General features: G+C 47.7%; 1 protein-coding gene across 2 annotated transcripts in view; it reads left to right on the top strand.

The window, feature by feature from the left end:
- LOC147748025 (cytochrome P450 2D15-like) overlaps nt 1–20,812 on the top strand; it is a 777,398-nt gene that overhangs the window by 755,093 nt on the left and 1,493 nt on the right. The gene's annotated exons all lie outside the window — the stretch shown is intronic.

Here is a 20,812-nt window from a genome sequence, read left to right as displayed (position 1 = left end):
CCACGTGCGGGGTGTTCCTTTGAAAGCCGAGGGGAACAGCGTGGCCTGCTATTTACAAGACCTCTTCAGAGAGATTCTCGGAGTACCAGCTGACTTCGAGATCCTTATCGACCGTGCGCACAGGGTGGGACTACCACGACGGGCCTCAGCCCCCGCACCGGACATTTTGGCATTTCTTCCGGATTTCCCCTTGAAGGATCGCATCCTACGGGAGGCACGCCAGAAACAGCCTCTCAGCCTCCGGGGCCATTCGGTGGCATTATTTCAGGATCTTTCGGCCATCACGCTCCAGAAACGGAAGTCCTTCCGTGCAGTTACAGACTTTCTCCAGGATAGAGGCATACCATACTCCTGGGGCCATCTGTTTCGGCTTATCTTCAAATGGCAGGGAACCCTAAATCAGATGCGCTCCCTCCGCGTCACCTGCACCTTGCTGGACATTGAATTAGTGGAGAAAGACTCACCTGGAGGACAAACGCCACGGAAACCACGCGAGGGGCCCTCTTCATCACAAATGGACGGCGAAGGCGTCGTCATCCCTAGAAAGGCCTCAAACCCGACCCAGAGACAGTGGCCCATGAACAAGCAGCAGCTATCCAGGAGGTGGTGAAAGATACATCGAGTCCTGATTGACGCATCGAGGTTTGGGGGTAGAGATTTCGCATTATACTCATGTAGGTGGGGGAGGAAGGGGCCGGGGAGCCACTAGGGCTGCTATTGTCACATTCCTCTACATTGACCTGCCACGGATCTGGACTATACGTTGGCTGATCTGAGATCCGGGGCTGCGAGTCAGCCAGCGCTACGTTTCCCGTTACTGACTTGACCTATGGGCCTCCACAAACTTGTGATTGGTCCGGGACTCTTTTGTTCCTTGGGGGTTTATCGGTTGGGGCTAGGGAGGGATACCACTGGGAGTGGGGGGGGGTTGGGGAGGGTAGTCCAGAGCTCAAGTCTTGTACACACACATTTGTTGCGCTTCAACAGTGCCAGGCATTTACCATCTGGGGGGAATCCTCTTCCGTCCCTGCTGAGGGCCGCCTACAAGGTGCCATAGCTTCGGTTCACAACTTCCCACATTACGATGCCTAACACTTTTACGGTATTGACACTCAATGTACGGGGGCTCAACAATCCAATTAAGAGACGAGTGATCCTCTCTTATCTGGAAAATACACGTGCAGACATCTGCCTCCTCCCGGAGACGCATATGCTGCCCCGGGATTGTCATAGGCTACGCACGCGGGCGTTCCCGAGCGAATACTTCTCCTGTGGGGCCACTAAAACGGCCGGGGTAGCACTTCTTGTAGCGCGACACTTCAAGGGGGAAGTCCTCCACAAACTAGCAGAGATAAGGGGCAGACTCCTGGTTTACCGAGTGGCCTTGGGAGGGGTGACATTCACAATAGGCTCTCTGTATAGTCCCAATGAGGGTCAGGAGAAATTCCTACACACTGCTGTCACAGAAACAACGGCTACTGCAGATAGGCACATTATACTTGGCGGAGACATGAATGTCGTCTTTGACACAACCTTAGATCGCTCTTCCCCACGCACCTTTCATGCTTGAGGCCTCTCGGCCGCTTGCACCGACAGGCTACGGGACCTTGATCTACATGACCTATGGCGCCTACGGCACCCCGGAGAGAGAGAATATTCTCACTACTCTGCGGCACACAAGTCTTACGCCCGCATAGATAACTTTCTGGTGACGAGCCCGGTATGTTCTATTACGTCGGCGGTTGATATGGGAGTCATATCCCTGTCAGATCATGCCCCGATTTCCATGACTGTTAACACCCCGCCGTCTCTACCACCTTCTAGAGTGTGGCGCCTCCGGGATACACTCCTACATAGGCAGGCTGTAGTAAAACAAATACAGGAATCCATACAGGACTTCCTACAACATAACGAAAACTCGGATACCACGCTTGCAACCCAATGGGCCGCGCTAAAAGCAGTCCTTAGGGGAATATTCATAGCAATTTCATCAGCTGACAACCGCTTAAGAGCAGAGAAAAGAGAGGAACTCACTCAGAGAGTGCAGGAACTCGAGCACATGCACCAGCGGACGGGGGCCCGAGAGTCTGGAAGCAGCTCAAAGTGGCAATTGGGCACCTCGCAGCTCTAGATAACGACCGGGCGGAATATGCGGCACTTAGACTGAAACCCACCTACTACGCGGGCGGGGATAGATGCGGGCGGTTACTAGCCAACCGGCTTAGGGTAGCCCAACAGCGTCAGAAGGTGAAAGAAATCACCCGCACGGATGGATCCGTCGTAACAGATGATGCGCAAATAGTGGAGACATTCCGAGATTTTTAAGCGGATCTCTATAGGGGCACGCTTCCGAATGTCACAGCCGCGTCCAAATTTCTAAACTCGGTCACATTCCCATCTTTAGCACCGGAACAGTCGGCATGGTTAGAGAGAGACATCTGCATCGAGGAAGTGATCGCTGCAATCGCTAAACTTAGGGCGGGGAAGGCACCTGGACCGGACGGCTATTCACCTTCCTTTTACAAGACTTTCTGCACCGCTCTGGCGCCGTTACTGACTCGCTTATTCAATTCATTTGCAGACTCAGGAGCCATCCCACCGGATCTCCTGCGTGCCTCTATCTCGGTTATTCCAAAGCCGGGGAAGGATGGCACTAAATGCGGGGCATATCGACCAATTTCCCTCCTCAATGTTGACCTCAAACTGTACACCGGTATCCTTGCCACGCGTCTGGCTGCGCACCTACCGGGCCTGGTGGACCCCGATCAGGCGGGTTTCATCCCTGACCGCCAAACGGTTGACAATACTAAAAGGGTCACCCATCTAATTGAAAAGGCTCCCCGAATACCTGGGGAATTCATGATATTGGCGGTTGACGCCGAAAAGGCATTCGACCGTGTTCACTGGCCCTATCTAGAATTGGTGCTAGCCAAGTTTGGAGTGGGGGAGAAATTCCGAACCCTCATCTTCAATTGCTACAGTGCGCCCTCTGCAGTGGTGAGAGTCAATGGTTACACATCGACTACGTTCCCCATCGAGAGAGGGACGAGACAGGGGTGTCCACTGTCGCCACTTCTCTTCGCTCTCTACATGGAACCCCTCGCTTATCGAATTAGGCAGCGTCAGGACGCTCTTGGCATCAAATTCGGTGGTGATCTTCATACAATTATCTTTTACGCAGATGATGTCCTGCTCGCCTTGGACCATCCGCGGACGGCGCTACCGGCGAGTGTTGCTGAGCTTGAGGCATTTGCTATGGTATCCGGCTTCAAGATGAATACGGACAAATCTATAGCGTTAGACCTGTCTCTTACAGCTTCAACACGGGTTTATCTGCAGACCCTCGTGCCTGTTCGTTGGGCCACGGATACTGTTCCCTACCTGGGAATTCAGCTCGCCCCAACCCTGGATAGGATGATCACAGTCAACAACGCGTCTCTGCGTACCCGCATCCGTGGGGAGTTGGACCGGTGGAGACATCTTCCCCTGTCCTGGCTAGGTCGCATTGCGGCGATTAAGATGACCATCCTGCCACAAGTCTTGTATCTCTTCCGTGCCCTACCCCTCCGGCCTCCAGCCGGCTGGATATGACAAACTCAATCGGATTTAGCTAATTTCATCTGGCAAGGTCGGAAACCCCGACTAAAGAGGACACTCGCCACTTTGGCTCCTGAAGAGGGGGGCTTGGGCATTCCTGACCTGAATAAATACCACCAAGCGGCACAACTGCGCTATTTGGTAGAATGGAGTAAGTGGGAGTCCGAGAAGCACTGGCTCTTTCAGGACCAGGCGGTGGCGGGGCGCCCGTTGCAGGAGATTCCGTTTTTGACCAAAGCATACAGACCTGCCAACCTCTACGCGTCCTCTATAACTCGGGCCCCCCTGGAAGTCTGGAACGCGACTAACGCGCTCCACGGTTTGACGACATTCCCCTCTCCGCTTACACCTCTGGTGGATAACCCTGACTTTACCCCCAGAATGGCTAAAGGAGCCTTCACGCATTGGAGACCCGCGGGGTGCCGCTTTCTGACCATATGTATAGCTCAGAGGGGGTGATTCCTTTCCAGCACTTTAAGCAAGAATACAACCTCCCCGAAACGGAACGTATGAGATATCTACAGGTGCGTCACTGGGCATTGCAGCCGCAGATAAAAGAATCTGCTGATAGGAAATTCACTCCGTACGAGAAATGGCTTTTCTCACGCACTTCCAACACCAAGCTCATCTCAGACCTCTATAAATTGATTCAGACCCCAACTTCACACATCTACAATCCGGGCAGGGTGCGGTGGGAAAGAGAGCTGGGTAGGTCCCTGAGTCATAAAGAATGGGGGAACATTGCATATAGAGCTAGACACTCAGCATACCACATGGGGCTCACCGAGACACTCACCAAAATATCCCTATACTGGTACTACACCCCCGAGCGACTATCCGAAATGGACCCTTCCAAGGATAAGCTCTGCTGGAGGGGCTGCGGCCACATCGGAACTCTGATACACATCTTATGGGACTGCCCACTCCTCCGCTCATATTGGGTACATATTTTAGGTGAAGTTGACACGCACTTCCAGACAGAGATACCTCGTTTCCCTGCTTACATACTGCTAGGCCTCCCCAATGCACTCACTTACCCGCTGCGCTCCCGCAGAGGCCATCAAATGGCCATAGCTCTTGGGTTGGCTCTGCAGAACATTCTGGCACACTGGCGTACCGCCACCATCCCTACCACTACCGGCTGGCTTCATCGGATGTGGCATGTGTTAGGTATGGAAAAGCTGTCACTCATTGCAGCAGGGAAGGGTGATCAATATGAGGAACTCTGGCAGCCTTTCAGGGCCCTACTTCTAACTGAATTCACGGAGATAACTTGTCCTAAATATCTCAGACTGTTGCGCCTGACAGCACCCATGACAGCGGATCCTATGGTCCTTGAGGCATAAGACACTTAGAAGTAGAAAGCATAAACTGTAAGGAGACTGCTGGGAGCTCTGGACTGGGTGGGGGAGGGGGGACGGATGCAAGTTTTTGATGGGGGGTTGGGTTGAGGGGGGGGCATTGTTACAGCTTCTTCTAGTTCTGTTGTCCTTTTAGTGTAATGCCTTTCCCAACTCCAGCGAGTTGAATGTCGCAGCTCTTGCCAGTATTGCCTTTAATGCTGCACCTCTACCGCACTCATCTTCTGTATCTGGCGTGATCGAATTGTTTATTGTACTGCCTTGTACTGTCTTTCACATAATAAACATATTTAAAACTAAATTCAAGACACCCCACTGAAAGACTAGGCCCATGCACCCCTGAGTACCCCTGGGCATAATGGATGAAAGCATGGCAGACTGGGTGCAGGCCTATGGCGCAACAAAGCACACTGCCTGGCTTCAAAATGGGCCTTAGACCCCCACCACATGGACAGGCCCGGCCTGCACCAGTCCTCAAAATGGCCCCCACCCACATGGACAGGCCCATGAACACCCCAAAAAATAGAAAAAACACACAAAAATCACCACAATCCCATGCCTTCCATGCCCTCAATGATGTTTAAATTCAAGATTTCCCACAGAAAGACTAGGCCCATGCACCACTCACTAGCCCTGGTCAAAAGGCCCCAAAAACAGCCCAAAATTCGAAAAACACACAAAAAATCACCACAATCCCATGCCATCCATGCCCTGAATCATGTTTAAATTCAAGACACCCCACTGAAAGTCTAGGCCCATGCACCACTCACTAGCCTTGGGCAAAAGGCCCCAACAGCAGCCAAAAGAATCGAAAAACACACAAAAATCAGCACAATCCCATGCCATCCATGCCCTCCATGATGTTTTCATTAAAGAGACCCCACAGAAAGACTCAGTCCATGCACCACTCACTACCCCTGGGCAAAAGGCCCCAACAACAGCCCAAAAATCGAAAATTCCAAAATTGTAGTTGCAGCAACTGTAATGCCCCAAACAAACTTACTTGTGAAATTTCTAATCCAAAAGTGATCCAAAGAAAGTCAAAAAGGCCTCAAATCCAAATGTCCAGCAGCATCCACAAAAAGTAATCCTTCCAGGTCAAGATCCGAATGAAAGTGACCAGCACATGAAGAAAGCACTGGGAGGAGCCTGCTGGACATGAACAGGAAGTTGGAGACTGTGGGGCACTTCCTTCCTCCCACCCCCCCCCACCAAAATGGACTCCTTGCAAAAAAAAGTGCAGGCAAATGTCAACCTGAGGAGTTATTCTGATAAAAATCATCATTTTCAGAAGGTTTATGCTGCTTGCTGGTGGATTTCTTGTGCAGAATTGCAAATTCTGTATTTCGCGAGTGCGAGATTGTTGCTGCCCGCCGCATCTACGTGTTCGCAATTGCGAACTCTCGCAATGAGTGCTGTGCAAGGTGGTAAGCCGCGATTACGTAATCGCGGTCGCCAAACCCCGCGGGATCCAGCAGCAAGATCCAAAATGGTGCAGCACTCGCAAAATATCGAGAAAAACAACTCGGCAAACGCTGAATGACGGTAAGTGAACGCCGCGCGCCGCAATATTGTATCACCAAGCAAAAAAATCCGCCGTGTGCGAATTTGCGGATTTTCGGCAAATTCGCGAGAGTTCGCGGATTACGAATTTACAGAAAATCCGCAAAATTCACGAGCGGAAAGGATTTTACGCCCATGCTTATTTAGGTCCCCTAAACGGTGGTCGTTGAATAGACAATATTCGAATGAAGAGGACTGGGTGAATTCTATGGGGATAGAGATTAAGGAGATTTTAATACGAAATGTATGCACCTCTGAGTGTGGAATGGGACACACTTAAGGCCTTCATTCGGGGGTTAATTATTGGTAAAGATGCAGAAACTGTTAAAAACGTTAAGGAAGATAAGAGAATTTTGGAGCAGAAGATCCAAGAGTTTTTTTAAATAACCCCTCCATCTTTAATCAGCAGCAGTTGGATCAGGCTAAGCGTGCTCTTAGTGCCAATTATTACGCTCAGAGCGATGCTTCCTTTCAACAATATCGCCAAAAATCTTATGAGGAAAGCAGTTTTACGGGCAGTTTCTTAGCTTGGCAGGCTAGGGAACAAGCAGCCTTAAATCATATTAAGACACTGAAATGCCCCTCAACTGCCTCATGCATAGACGACCCAGTTAAAAGTGGGGAAATAATGCTACGACATTATGAGTCCATTTATGGTCAACACCAGACCGTAGATATGGCTTTGTTAAACAAATATGTGCAGAACAACAGCCCCCCAACACTTTAGGATTCTGAGAAACTCTCTATGGCAAGTCCCTTTACTATGGAAGAGTTGGAGGGCGGTATTAAAAATCTACTAAATGGGAAGGCCTGTGGGTTTCTGTCTGAATTGCTTTAAGTCTTCTTTAGCTCAGTGGCGGACATTTTTCTTCGTTTGGCGAACTCTATGCTTGAAGGTGGGAAAAACCAGAGTCCTTTAGACAAGGAAATATAGTCAGCTTTCCGAAAAAAGGCAAGAACAGCGAGGATCCGAGTTCTTATCGGCCAATTACGTTGCTAAACTCTGACTATAAAATCATTACTAAATTGCTGTCACTTCGGTTTAACCATCATGCGGCACAATTGATACATTTGGATCAGAACGGTTTTGTCGCTAAGAGGTAATTAGCATCTAACACACACTATCTATCAGAGGCGCTAGATTATTTAGAGACTCAAAAGATACCCGCATTAGTCCTCGTGCTAAACGCCGAGAAGGCTTTTGACCTTGTTGTCAGGGAAACCCCGTTTAAGATTTTAGATCAATTTGGTATCTCCTCAAAGATTACGGCCTTGATCCATAAATTGTACAATAATGCGGAAGCTAATGTAATTGTTAACAACGTAGTGGTCGGACGGATCAAAGTAAAACGGGGCACAAGGCAAGGGTGCCCTCTGTCACCGGTTTTGTTCGCCTTTTTCATCGAACCTTTGGCAATGGCTATTAGAAACTGCTCTGATATCCGTCCCCCTATTCCATCTATGGAGAAATTGAAATTATAAGCCGTTGATATCATGCTTATTATCAAACCAGAAATAGAGGTTCAGGCCAAAGTCTTCCAGGTTTTTGAATACTTTGAGGCGCTTGGGGGATATCACATTAATAAAAGGAAGACCGAAATTTTACAATGCGGGGGTGCAGGTTTGGATCTGCACCCCGATATCCTTGCTTGCGCATACTCCCACCCTAAAAGATATCTTCGAGTATACTTCTCTGAAAGAGTTTCCAATTTATATCATCTACATCTTCTCCCGCTTTTGCGGAAAATCCAGGCTTTGTTCTCACACTGGAACTCTTTGCCGTTATCTATTTTGGGCCAGTTCTTCCTCTGTTTAATGTTTTGTTCTCAACTATCCCTTGTTGTTTGTCAAGCACATTTTTCTCCCAAGTAAAGACTATGTTTACATCTTTTCTTTGGGAAAAAAAATCATCACGTATCGCACTCAGCACTTTATATGAAGAACAGGAGCAAGGAGGTTTAACCCTCCCGAACCTCAGGGCTTATTACTATGCTTATTTTGCTCAGTATCTCAACCTCAGTCAAATCTTTTTATTAATTGCTTTTTGGAATTATTGTGTAAGGAAAGTCAAATCCATTCCCCATTGTTTATTTTCCGATCCCCTAAGCGGGTTCGCTATAAGTACCTTCACTGTTTTTTTTAAAAACGACCGGCACTCTATAAAAGATAATCTATTCCAGTTATTAATTCAACCACTTAATTAGCTGATATTTTACCATTAGCAGGGATCACACAATCCTCAGAACTCACCCTAAAGTGGGCGTCGGTAGGATTTTGTAAGGTTTTAGACTTCCTGAGGAAAGGAAAATGGCTGACCATGATTGAAATGGCACATTTAATAGCCAATGACTTTATTCTTTTGGGGTCATCTAACATCTTCCTTAAATTCCTCGCTGAGCTAGACGCCTCTCAAATTAGTGAACAACATCAGCTAACTAATTAACTTTTACAAGGTCCATCTGTGAGGAAACCAGGGGCATGGAAAAAGCGCTTAGCCTCAGTTAGGGCCCCAGATCTTGGGCAGAAGCCTATTAAAAGATGGAAGGATTGTGAAGACCTAGAAATCTCAGCTAATTCATTTTAACACGCTTAGAGGTGAGACCTAGCGTAGGATGCTTTTTTTTTAGTAAATGGCAACTCTATTGAACCCCTTTATCTTTGTCGAAAATGTATGCCAATCAATCATCGCACTGCTTTCATTGTGTCAATTTTCCCTTAGCCAATTGGTCACATATAATGTTGCAATGCCCTATGATCCAGAAATTCTGGAAGGATATCTTTTGTTATTTGGAAATTGAATGTGGCACTCAATTAGCAGCAAGTGATTTGTTAATAGTTAATAGTTATTGGTTATGATCCTGACCTTTTTCTTTCTCACCATTTGGTTACATTTTTATATATTGCAATGGCAGTAGCTAGATCACTTATACTGCAAAGGTGGCACACCGCTGTGATTCCCTCCTTCCTGGAATGGGCCCATAAAACGAAAGCAGTTAGAAAAAGTGAATGTACTTATGTACTGCGGGTGGGGGGGTCTTAGGAAATTTGGGAAAATCTGGGCCACTTATTTTGACTGAGACTGAGCGGGGAATTACCTTATTTATGTGGTTAAAAAAATTGTCTTTTTTGGGTTTCTGTCTATCAGTTCCTGATCATGTAATGCTTTGTGTTCTATTTAGGTTATTGTGGAAATTTTATGCTTGCCTAAATGTAGTTTTTTTGGATGGATGTATGGGTTGTAATGGATTTAATGCTTTGTTATTTTAGGACTTCTATAACAATTTAAAAAAAAAAGAATGGATGGTGTGCTGGTGCTGCACCTGCTGGGTTGGAGTGGTGGTACTTCTCTTCTCCCCCGGCCCGGTTGCCTGGCTGTGCGGGTGGGGGGGTTCCCTTGACTTTCTCCTGGCCTGCCGGGCTTGGGGAGTCTGTCTCTGTTGGAGCTGGAGTCCTGCTTGATCTGCATGTCCTCCCGGTCCTTTGCGGCTGGGGCTGCAGTTCCCGGTTTCATCCGGGTCGCGGGCTCGCCTTCCCGAGCTTGGCCGGTTGAGACGTGCCGCGCTGGATGGGCTCCTGCCGTTCTCCTGGATGTGTTGAAGATTGGAGTGGGGGCCTTGTTCCTGGGGTTGGCCCCCACTCCGGGTGAGTCCCGCTTGCAGGGTTTTTGCCATTCTTGCAAATGTATGGTGACGAGCGCTGGGGTAGCGTGTTCGTTTCCAGTCTTTCTCAGGATGTTTTACAATATAAATGCACATGGGCTGTTCTTGTTCCAGGTGGTGGTGGGGGCCTTATTGTGCTGTTGGCCCCCGCCCTGGATGTTTTTCACTCGTTTTTCTTCTGGCGCCTCTGTTTGCCTGCTGGTGCCGGTCCTGGATTGATGGCGGGCTGGCCTCCTGGTATTTGCCACGCTACAACTGGGACTCCTGGAGATGCCGGGGTTTGAACCCAGGGCCTCATGCATGCGTTGCAAGCGCTCTGCCACTGAGCTACATCCCTGCTTCTGTCATCATCTACATGTCCTGCTGCTGCCACCGCACCCCCCACTGCTCCCGGAGTTTGTTGCTCTGGTCGCGTGTGCTTTGGGTTGGGTCTGTGCTTCCTGTGTGTGCGCGTTCTGTTGGCTCCTCTCAGGGGGCTTCCTGTGGGGGCAGCTTTCTTCCTCTCTGGTTGCCTGCTGCGGCCTCCGTGCTCTCCGTCCTGGTGCTCTCTGCCCCTGCCCCCTCCTTCGGAACGTGGATGTCTGGCCCAGGATATGTTTGGGTGGAGACACATTCTCTGCATTGTTGTGTGGTGGCCGTCTCCTTACGTGTAGGAGCTGCGTGTGTTTATCTAGTGCCATACTGCCCGTTTCTTGGCACTGACCGTCTACCTCCGGGTGCTTCTTGTAAATGCACGCAGGTGTTGATGTATTGAGCTGCTGTCCTGGTTTTTATATTGCAGTCGGGCGCTGTGGTTCCAGGTTCTGTGCTTGTCGTCAGCGCTGGTTCCTGGGCTCCTCTCTCTTGGTCTTAGTGGTTAGGGTTTCTGACTCTGACTGCGGCCTTGGCTCCTGCTCGCCCCTGCTCTCGTCTGTTCTATGGGGTAGGGTGTAACAGGGGACTTCTCCCTTTGGGTCGCTTCTTCGGGTGGTGCCCCTGCTCCTGGCCAAACCTGCCTCTGATTGGCATGGGTTCTTGTCGCTTCTGTGGTGGCTGATTCCTTTTTTCACTGTCTCTGCCTGTGCTTACTCCTGAGGTTCGCTGTGTTGTTGGTGTCTCCCTGCCTGCTTGCTTGCGCCAATTGCCCTCTGCTGCTCTTGTGTCTGGGTCGCCTCTTGCTTCTTCGGCGGCGGCCTGTTGGGGGTGCGAGTCTGTACCCCCCTGCTTCTGGCTCCTCTGCGGCTCCCTTCCCCCAGGTGGTGGTGAGTCGGTGTTCCTGCTCCTTGGGCGGCTGTGGGGGGGGGGGTGGTCCTGTTGTCTCCCCTGGGTTCCTGTTGGTCTGCCACGGTTTTCTCCGCTTTTCTTTGCTGCCCCTCTGCATCCCTGCTTCTCAGAGTGTCGCGGGTATCGTGGCCTGGCCTTGGGTGTGCTGTGTCCGCCCTTTTTTCTGGTGACCTTGCCTCCACTGTGGGCCGGCTGTTGTGTTGTGGCCCCTGCTCCGCTTGGGTGTACTGGTTATTCACCTCCGCTTCCTGGCTTCTGCATGGTTGGTCGGCGTTTGGGGCTCCTGGTTCCTGGCTTTGTTCCTCCCGTCTCTTGGGTTGCGCCTGGTTCCTCTTGCTCCTTCCAGGTGTCATACCTGGTGCTCTCTGCCCCCTCTGCCTGCTCCTGGGTGGCTCATGCTGCCTTGGGTGCGGCTGTTCGGTTCTCCTTTGCTCCGGCTGGGGGCTTCGGGTTTTTTACCCCGGGGTCTTCTGTGTGCTTGGGTTCCTTCTGGGGTCTGGCTTCTTCTGCCCTGGCTCTCCCTGTGCTTGCCTTTGGCTTGCTTCTGGTGTTTCCTGACCACCCGCCTGGTTCTGTCATAGTTCCTGCTTGGTTTGTTTCTGGCTGGGGCCTCGTGGGGGTGCCTGGTGGAGGTTTTTCTGGCTGGTGTGATTGGACGCCGGCTCTTCTTTTCCTTGGCGTCCCCCCTCTCCCCCTCACCCCGGTTTGTATACCGGTGGCGGTTCGCCTTTTGGTCCTGGTGGGGTACTCTGCTGTTGTGGCTGCCTCCTGGTGGGTCCTTAAGGTGTCCTGTGGCTCCCGGTCTGTACGCTTCCTGCTTGTTCGGGTTGGCCTTGGGCTGTGCCTCCTGCGCTTTCTGGCTGTGCTGCCCCTTTTTGGGCTGCTGTTGGGAGTGTTTTGCTGGGCGTTTCTTGGTTCTTTCCTGGTTCTGGTGTCCTGGCTCACTACTGCCTCCCTTGCTTCCCTCTGCGTTGTTCCCAGTGTGGGTCTGTTTGGGTGCCCCACCTTCCTCTCTGGTTGTGGTGCAGTTCTGTGTTGCTCTTACCTCTGTGGGGCCCTCCCTCCTGGCTGTGGGTTGTCTGAGGTTTTCTGCTGCTTGGCCCTCTGCCTTCTCTACTTCCTCCAGCTTCTGCTTTGGGGGTTTCCTCTGTTTCTTTTCCGGCCTTCGGTGTGGTCCGGCAGTGGTGTGCTGGTGGTTCTCTGTTCCTCCCTGCCCTTTGCTTTGGCCTGGGCGCTGCATGGGATCCTTCCGGGGTTTGGTGGGGCCTGCGGGTCCTCCTGCGTGGTCGGGTTGCTTGGCTCTGGTCCTGGTTTCCTGGTTCCTTTGGCCTTTGTTGCCCTGGTTTGTGCTGTTTTCTTGGCTCCTCTCCGGCGTTGCTGGGTTCAGGCCTTGTGGTCTTTTGGTCTGGGTGCTGTGTGCCCTGGGGCGTTTCTTTTTTCTGCTGCTCATCCCTTGCTGCTTGCTTGGCCTGGGTGTGGGGTGCCTGTGCGGTCCTCTGTCGTGTTGGCACCTGTTTTTTTCTGCCCTCTATGCCTGGTTTGGGGGCAGCAGGGGTTTCCCGGTTGCTCTGTGCTCCTGCCTTGTATTACCTCCCTTTTGGGGTTGGGGTTTTTCTAGGGGTTGTGGCCAGTGGCTCTATCCCCGCCCTTGTTGGGCTTGTTTGTTGTTGGTTTCCGGTCTTGTTGGCCTCTCCTTTCTTGGTAGGCTTTCGGCTGGTTCTTTCTGGGGCGTCTCTGACCGGTGGTCTTTGGGTTGGCCTCCTCTGTCCGTGCGATTCTGGGGTTGGTGGCCTTCCTGGTTTGGTTTTTGGCCTGTTTTCTGTGGGGGTTTTTGGTCTCCTGGGGTTTTTGGGTATCTTTCCCCTTCCCTGTCTTACTGTTTGGTACGGTTTTCGGTCCTGTTCGGCTCCTGGGATCTTGTTGCTTTCTGGGGCTCCTTAGCGGGGTTTTGTGTGTTTTCCTCCTGGACTGTCTGGAGCCGGGTCTTTCAGTTTGGTGAGTTGGGCCAGTTTCTGGCCTCTGCTTTCTCCTTCCTTGTTGGTCTGGGTGCTTGTGCCTGCGGTCTGTTGGCCATTTTTTTCTTTGGCATTCTTCGGGCTGTCTTGGTTTGCTCTGTGTCTGTGTGGCTGCCCGGTCCCGTGTGCCTTCCTGTTGGTTCTGGGCTAGGCGGCCTTGTCCGTTGGGTTGCTTTAGCGTTTCCTTTGGGTCTTGGTCCCTGTTACCCTGTCTCTGGTTTTTATGGTTGGCGGCCTCCTTGTTGGGGCCCTGGCCTTCTGTTTGTCTCTGATCCTTGTCCCTGCTGTCCTGTTCTGGGTTGCGGGCTGCTGTTTTCTGCGGTCACCCTTTCCCTCCTTCTCGGTGCTCTCTTGGGTTGCTGCTTTTGTTGTGGTTTCCTGGGTGTGCTTGTGGGTGCGGAAGGCTGGATTTCTGCGTTGGTATTCTCCACTTTGCTATGAATGGGACGAGAACATAAGGGAGCTGGGGGTAATGCTCTATTACTTATCGGTAATCTTTATTACTCCGGGTCCCGTTGTCCTCGTCCCATTCATACGCCCCTCCCTCCCTCCCTGACGGCCAGCCTTCCTGTCTGGGCTTGGTTGTACAGGCGGGATGCTGGGTAAGTACTGCTTATGTACTCCCGGTGGGAGGGGCAATATTAGGGTCCCAGCATTCCTCTTGTTTTTTTCTGTTGGGAGATGGTCATCTCCACTTTGCTATGAATGAGACGAGGACATCGGGAGCCGGAGTAATAAAGATTACTGGTAAGTAATAGAGCATTTAGCTTTTTCTGTCAACAGTTGTATACGTTCTCTTTTCATAAATATTATATTGTATCCATATTAAGTTTTGTAACTATACTTAAAAGCATATTAGAATAAATGAACAATCTTCCCAATGTCATAATTTGCTCCAAAGATGCAATGGTAGAAATAAATAATTTATATACCCATGCACTAAATATATACCAATTAATTATTCTAGCAGTATAAGTAGGAGAATTTTGAGAGAAATAATTAATCATTAATAGCAGACATTAGTTTATTTGAATTTTTTTTCTTTGACATTAACATCAGTATTTTGTTTCCATCTTTGGCCATTTCTGATGTCTTTCAGTTTAATATGTATGGGATCAGTGAAAAAAATAGAATATCTATGTGCTCAACTCTGAGTGCATCAAAAACAAAGGAAGTCCTTCCTTCGTTCATGGAAATCCTTCTTTCATGAAAAAACTGTTCTTCCAGTGATTGCTATAAGTATTACCAAGGAAAAATGGCAAGTTTCCTTAGGAAAACAATGAGTTTTCTTAAAATAACTCTCACCCACCAAAAGGTCCCTTGGTGGCATGCTTCATCATCGGGTTCTTCCCTCCCTGATGCAGGACGGGGCGTGCTACGACCGACGGAGACGTGGGAGTACTTTTGTGAAGTAAGGCTATGTGTTATGGTAAGGTGGCAGGGTCAGAAGAAAGATTGAGTCTAAAAATACCTGGCTACGTGGAACCTACACTTTATTAATTCCTGTAACTAGTATCTTTAAATTGAGGGTAGAGAAATATGCACTATGATGAGTGGATTTCTCCCTGGTCTTCATGTTAACCTTATCGGTCCCCCTGATTATTGTCAAGGTATAATGTGCATCTAAACATGCTTGGATACAATACTCAATCGGTATAACTTTTCTATGCAATATGTTTGTTGCTTAACTAGAGCCCCATGAGCTTTTCATGGGAAGGGGGAGGCGTTTGTAGTCAAACAATCATCAAAGCTGCGCTCTCACCCATTCACTGCCTGCACGTGGCTCAGACGAACTGGTTCAAAAAGTTATACTGATTGGGTATTGTATTCATAAATGTTTAAATGCCCTTTTTGGTGTGTGATGGTTATTGTAAGGAAACTCGTAATTTTTCCCTACAGGAAAATTACAATTTTTCCTTGGTAATACTTATAGCAATCACTGGAAGGACAGTTTTTTCCTGAGAGAAGGTTTTCCATGAATGAAGGGTGGACTGACATTGTTTTTCATAATTTCCTAAGGAGGCTGAGTCCTCAGCGTCCTAAACCCCTTTCTCCTTCCCTTGTTTTTTTAGTTCAATTCTGAGTGTAGACATGGAGTGGCATAAATTTCTTGCTGTGAAAATATAATAAATTCGAGATTAAATTGAGTATTTATTAGAGTAAAAAGTAAATTCTTTCTCTGTAGGCCATTGCGAGGCATCAATACGTTTTACAATTTTGAAGAAAAGGTTTGAAATGTTTAAAGATTTTTGAAAAAAGGTTTGAGGCTTTCAAAGAATTTTACAATTCTGACTTCAATAAATGTCTTTCTGTCTAGCAGTGGTTCATATATTAGCTTAGAAGCTAAACAGACTGTAAGTGGTACATTTCCAAAACATATCATTTCTAAGGTTTTGTCTCTCCAGGAAATAGTACTCTCCAGGAAATAGTACTATCAACAGTCGAATCATATGCATTAATTAAATGAAGAACATGTTTAGCAATGTTCTCTTTAGCATGAACACATCTCCCATCAGAACAACTTCATTGTTGTAAAATTTGACCATTTAACATTTTAAAAATGTTATTGTAATACCATTTTCCGCCCTTTAGTTGACATGTCACCAACCCAATCATATATCCATTTATATGGATTCCCTGCCAAAGGCCTATATCAGATGTATCTCTTGACAAACACATTGCAAACATTTCTGTTTTCACTGAATGTCAAAAATGGTATACATTAAGAGAAGTAATGTTAAGATGGTGAAAACTAGTCATATTAAAGAGAACCACCTATATAGGTGAAACACATAAGAGGGAGCAATGAAACTAAACACACTCTTTAAGTCCCTTTTACCTAATTAACAAAATAGGGAAACCTAATATTGTCAAATAACTTTTAGAATGCATCTGAATCTTGCTAGTTCATCGCAAGATGATCATGAGGATCAAGATATGTAATTAATGATTGAATTGAGTGATTTAGATTGATCATTTTCATAGATTGCCATCATCAATGGGTGAGAAAAACCTTTTTTGCAACCAGCATCTTTCCATCTGGGCCCACAGCTAGGTGGCAAAAATCATGGTGATAAAATGGTATCTCTAATTACAAAATCAGATTAATGTTATCTATCTTTATCTAAATTCTTTTTCTGATAGTCTTAGTCTGCTTGCAGGTTTTCTTACCTAGATCCCTAGATGCAGCCAGATTTTGAAACATACAGCTGATCCTAAATTTGGTGATCTGAGTATTTCACAGACATATCTTGGGTGGAACCCTTGCTTGCAAAACAAAGGAGTAAGATTTGTGGCACTATGAATTCCATCATTATAAGCAAACTAGGTGTAAGGTAGTAGTTGTTGCAGGTTATCTTGTGAAAACACCTGAAATATTGCTCAAAAGGTTGAATTGTCTTAGCTCTAAGTTTAGTTAGGGTATCTTAAGAATGTTGATAAATGTCATGCTTCTTTATGTCTTTCTCTGTGTGAATTAAAATAAACATAACAACATAAAAGAAACAGTTTGATTGATCATCTTCATAAAACCATTCAATTGGGATGAAATTCCACAGATAAAGCCAATAAAATTCACAAAATAGAACAAAATGCTTCCCAAATGTTTTATATAAACTGCGGTCTGTGTCAGAATATGTTGTTACAAGAAATCCATGTTGAAGTACTTTGCTTCTTCCTTGGCATTTGATAAACTAGGCAATACCAAAAAATGGGCCACCTTTGAAAATGTGTCCAGCATGACCATGATCTTTGTAAATTCTTCAGAAGATGAAACCACTATGATAGATGTCTGTGGCTGTGTGCCAAAGGAAGAGGTTGTAAGGGTCTTTCAGGTCAGTTATGAGTAGTCCTTATTTGGGCACAGCTTAACATAATGTTCAAAGCTTTCCACCATAGCCAGTCACCAAAGGGATTTGGAGACAAGCTCTAAGGTGTTCGTAATTGCTCGGCGCCCTACGCAATGGGATCAGTGACATAACTTTAATGCACTCATTTGTAAAGAGGTGGTTGGAACAAATAGGGCCTAATTAGGATGTCAGCATGTCGGGAAAGGCATCGACCTGCTGACTGTCATCCTTCATTTGAATTCCAACACCTGTATTACGATTATGGTGTTTGGAATTCAAACTGGCCGGTCATTTTGACTGGCTTCGGACGAGCTCAAGGAGCCCGTAGGCCAGTTGGAAACCGAAACATATTCCCTTACTTTTCTGCCGTCGTGTCTATGATGTTGGGTCTGACAGGCTTTCCACGTCGGGCTTTCCAACATGGAAAGCCTTTTGGAAAGCGACTTTAGGGGCCACTGGCAGGGCTTCACTATCTCTGCAGCCTCTGAGTGGGGGAGGAGGCACCCTGTAAACTCCTGCACCCTGTGGCAGGCACAGTTTGGTGGCTGCACACGGTGCAGGGATTTACAGTGACTCCCATTTTTCTATGGGAGCATGTGCTGCAGCTGTTTTACAACCAATGCACAAACTTCCATAGGGTAATGGGTAATGGGTAATTGCAGTTTCAAACCTGCTGACCCGAGGTCGGTCGGTCTCAAAATCGCAGGGAATTTGGTCAGAGGAAACCCCAACCGACATCCTAATCAGCCCCATAATGTTGAACGAAGAAATACAACCCAACCATTTGGTGCATGTTTTTCAGTCAATTGTTTAAACTACTCACTGTTAACATTTTGGTTTGTTCAACAAACTTTTTCAAGAATGGTTCAGATTACATAGATCACTCATTCAATGAGAATGATGACTTGAGTCTCATATTCTTTCTCTGCTGAATACCTCCTGGGAAAAAAATGCGCAAACTGCTTTCCGAACTGTAGGTTTTAGTGAAATCTTATTGGAAAAGAAGTAAGAATAATAAACTTGCTGACTAGTCCTACAGTTGATAAGGTTTTCAAGTTCCTATGGTCAATTCTGATCTTAAAGGGGTGTCTTCCACAAAGCAGTATATATCTCCAATCCATGTCTGCTGCTTTCATTGCTAAATGTTCTCTGTCTAACATGTAGTGATTGCATTCAGCTGAAGAAAGTATGTAGGGGAGGTTAAAGATGGGGTGTTCTTGGTTATCTTCATTCTACTCTTCTAAAAGTCCAGCCCTTTAATTAATTCTGAGGTATCTGTTTCAACCACAAATATCTTGGTTGTGTTTGGATGCCAGAGAACTGGTGCCCCAGTTAGGTTAGCCTTTAACTTCTTAAATGTATTTTCTGTTAGAGAACACCAGCAGAATCCATTATGTTCTATTTGTAAGGTTTTTAAGCACCACAAAAAAAGTTACAATTTCTAGAAAGCTGATAACAGATGGTGATAGTCTTTCCATAATAGCAAAGAAATTATTAGGGTCCATTGTTAGTCCTTCAAGAGTTAAAATATACCCTAAATATTCAATTTCCTCAACCTCGAATTGGAACTTTTCGGGTTTACAACGTAATTGATTGAATCAAAATTGACATAAAACTTCTTGAACAAGATTGTAATGATCTGGTGCAGTCTTGAACAACATCAACATATCATCAAGTTGTATGATGACAATTATATTTAACATATCCGTGAATACACTGGCCATAAATCTATGCCCCTCGCAGCCATCGCACGCAAACACAACCTCAACATCATCTCCTACGCCAACGACACACAGCTGATCCTCTCCCTCACCAACGACCCAGCCACCGCCAGAGCCAGCCTACACAAAGGGATGAAAGACGTTGCCGAGTGGATGAAGAACAGCCGCCTGAAACTGAACTCAGACAAGATGGAAGTTCTCATCCTAGGATCATCTCCCTCCGCCTGAGACGACTCCTGGTGGCCCCCTGCCACTCCCAAGCACCACGCCCAAGCCAACGGACCACGCACATAACCTGGGCTTCATCTTGGATTCCTCCCTCTCAATGACCAGACAAAACAACGCCGTCTCATCATCGTGCTTCAATACCCTGCGCATGCTCCGAAAGATCTTCCGATGGATCCCCAATGAAACCAGGAAGACTGTCACCCAGGCGCTCGTCACCAGCCAACTGGACTACGGAAACACCCTCTACGCCGGAACCACAGCCAAACTTCAGAAAAGACTCCAACACATCCAGAACGCCTCCGCACGACTCGTCCTGGACATCCCCCGACACAGCCACATCTCCAACCACCTGAGAGACCTGCACTGGCTCCCCATCAGGAAGAGGATCACGTTCAGACTCCTCACCCACGCACACAAGGCTCTCCACAACCTGGGCCCCAAGTACCTCAACAACCGCTTGACCTTCTACACGCCCACTCGCCAGCTACGGTCGACCAGCCTCGCCCTCGCCGCCGTTCCACGCATCGGCAGAGCCACCGCCGGTGGAAGATCCTTCTCCTACCTGGCAGCCAGGACATGGAACTCCCTTCCCATCCACCTCCGGCTAACCCAGGACAATCTCTCCTTCGGGAAGCAACTCAAGACCTGGCTCTTCGAGCAGTAACGTACCCCTCCCCACCCCAGCGCCTTCAGACCCTTCCGGGTGAGTAGTGCGCTATACAAGTGTCATGATTGATTGATTGATTGATTGATTGATTGATTGATTGATTGATGGAATACCAAAGGAGCATTGCTGACTCCAAAGGCCCTGACCAAGTAATCATAATGACAAAAGTGTGTCCGAAAAGCTATCTCCTATTTATAGCCACCCCTTGGGCAGAGTATCGGCACCCTCTGGATCTGACTTGGTAAAGATCCAAGATCCTCTGATAGCTTCTAGAATATCCTTCATAAAATGTAATTCTAGTTAAAAAATAAATCACAAAACTATATATAAATGATTACTAGTAAATGTTTGTGCAGTTTATGACAGAATGAGGACCGATTACTTGCAGATATATTCTCTAGCCCCACCTCTTTGAGTACTTTAAGGGCTATACCCCTCATCTTAGAAGTCTGGGCATCATTTGAGGCTGAAAAATGTTTAATTGTGTCCATGTGCTACCCGTTCATAGAAAACGTTGTAAGGGCATCCCATCAGGGAGTGAATGAGTGAAAAGTAGCTGGCGATTAAGTGGACTAGTATTGTGAAGGTGCCCTGTATGCCTTCCATTCGCACCATATATGGCAGTGCTACAAACAGACCTATAGAATAATTGCTACTTTTGATGGCAAGAAAGGGACAGATGGGACTCCCTGGAAGTGCCTGAATGCCAGAATGTATAAGGTGTAAAAGAGCCTAGTCTGGAGACTGAGAGGGAGTTCCTGGGTTTTACACAAGGAGAAGTATTTCTCTGGTCAAAACATTGATTGCTAGAAAAGAGGCCCTCTGCTGCTACCACGAAATGAGTGCATCTGCCCAGATTGTTTCTTCAGAACTGTGGCCTTTTCCATTGC

Source organism: Lissotriton vulgaris, chromosome 1_1, assembly GCF_964263255.1.
Source record: "Lissotriton vulgaris chromosome 1_1, aLisVul1.2, whole genome shotgun sequence".
NCBI lineage: Eukaryota > Metazoa > Chordata > Amphibia > Caudata > Salamandridae > Lissotriton > Lissotriton vulgaris.
This window is presented reverse-complemented; position numbering and strand designations above follow the sequence as displayed.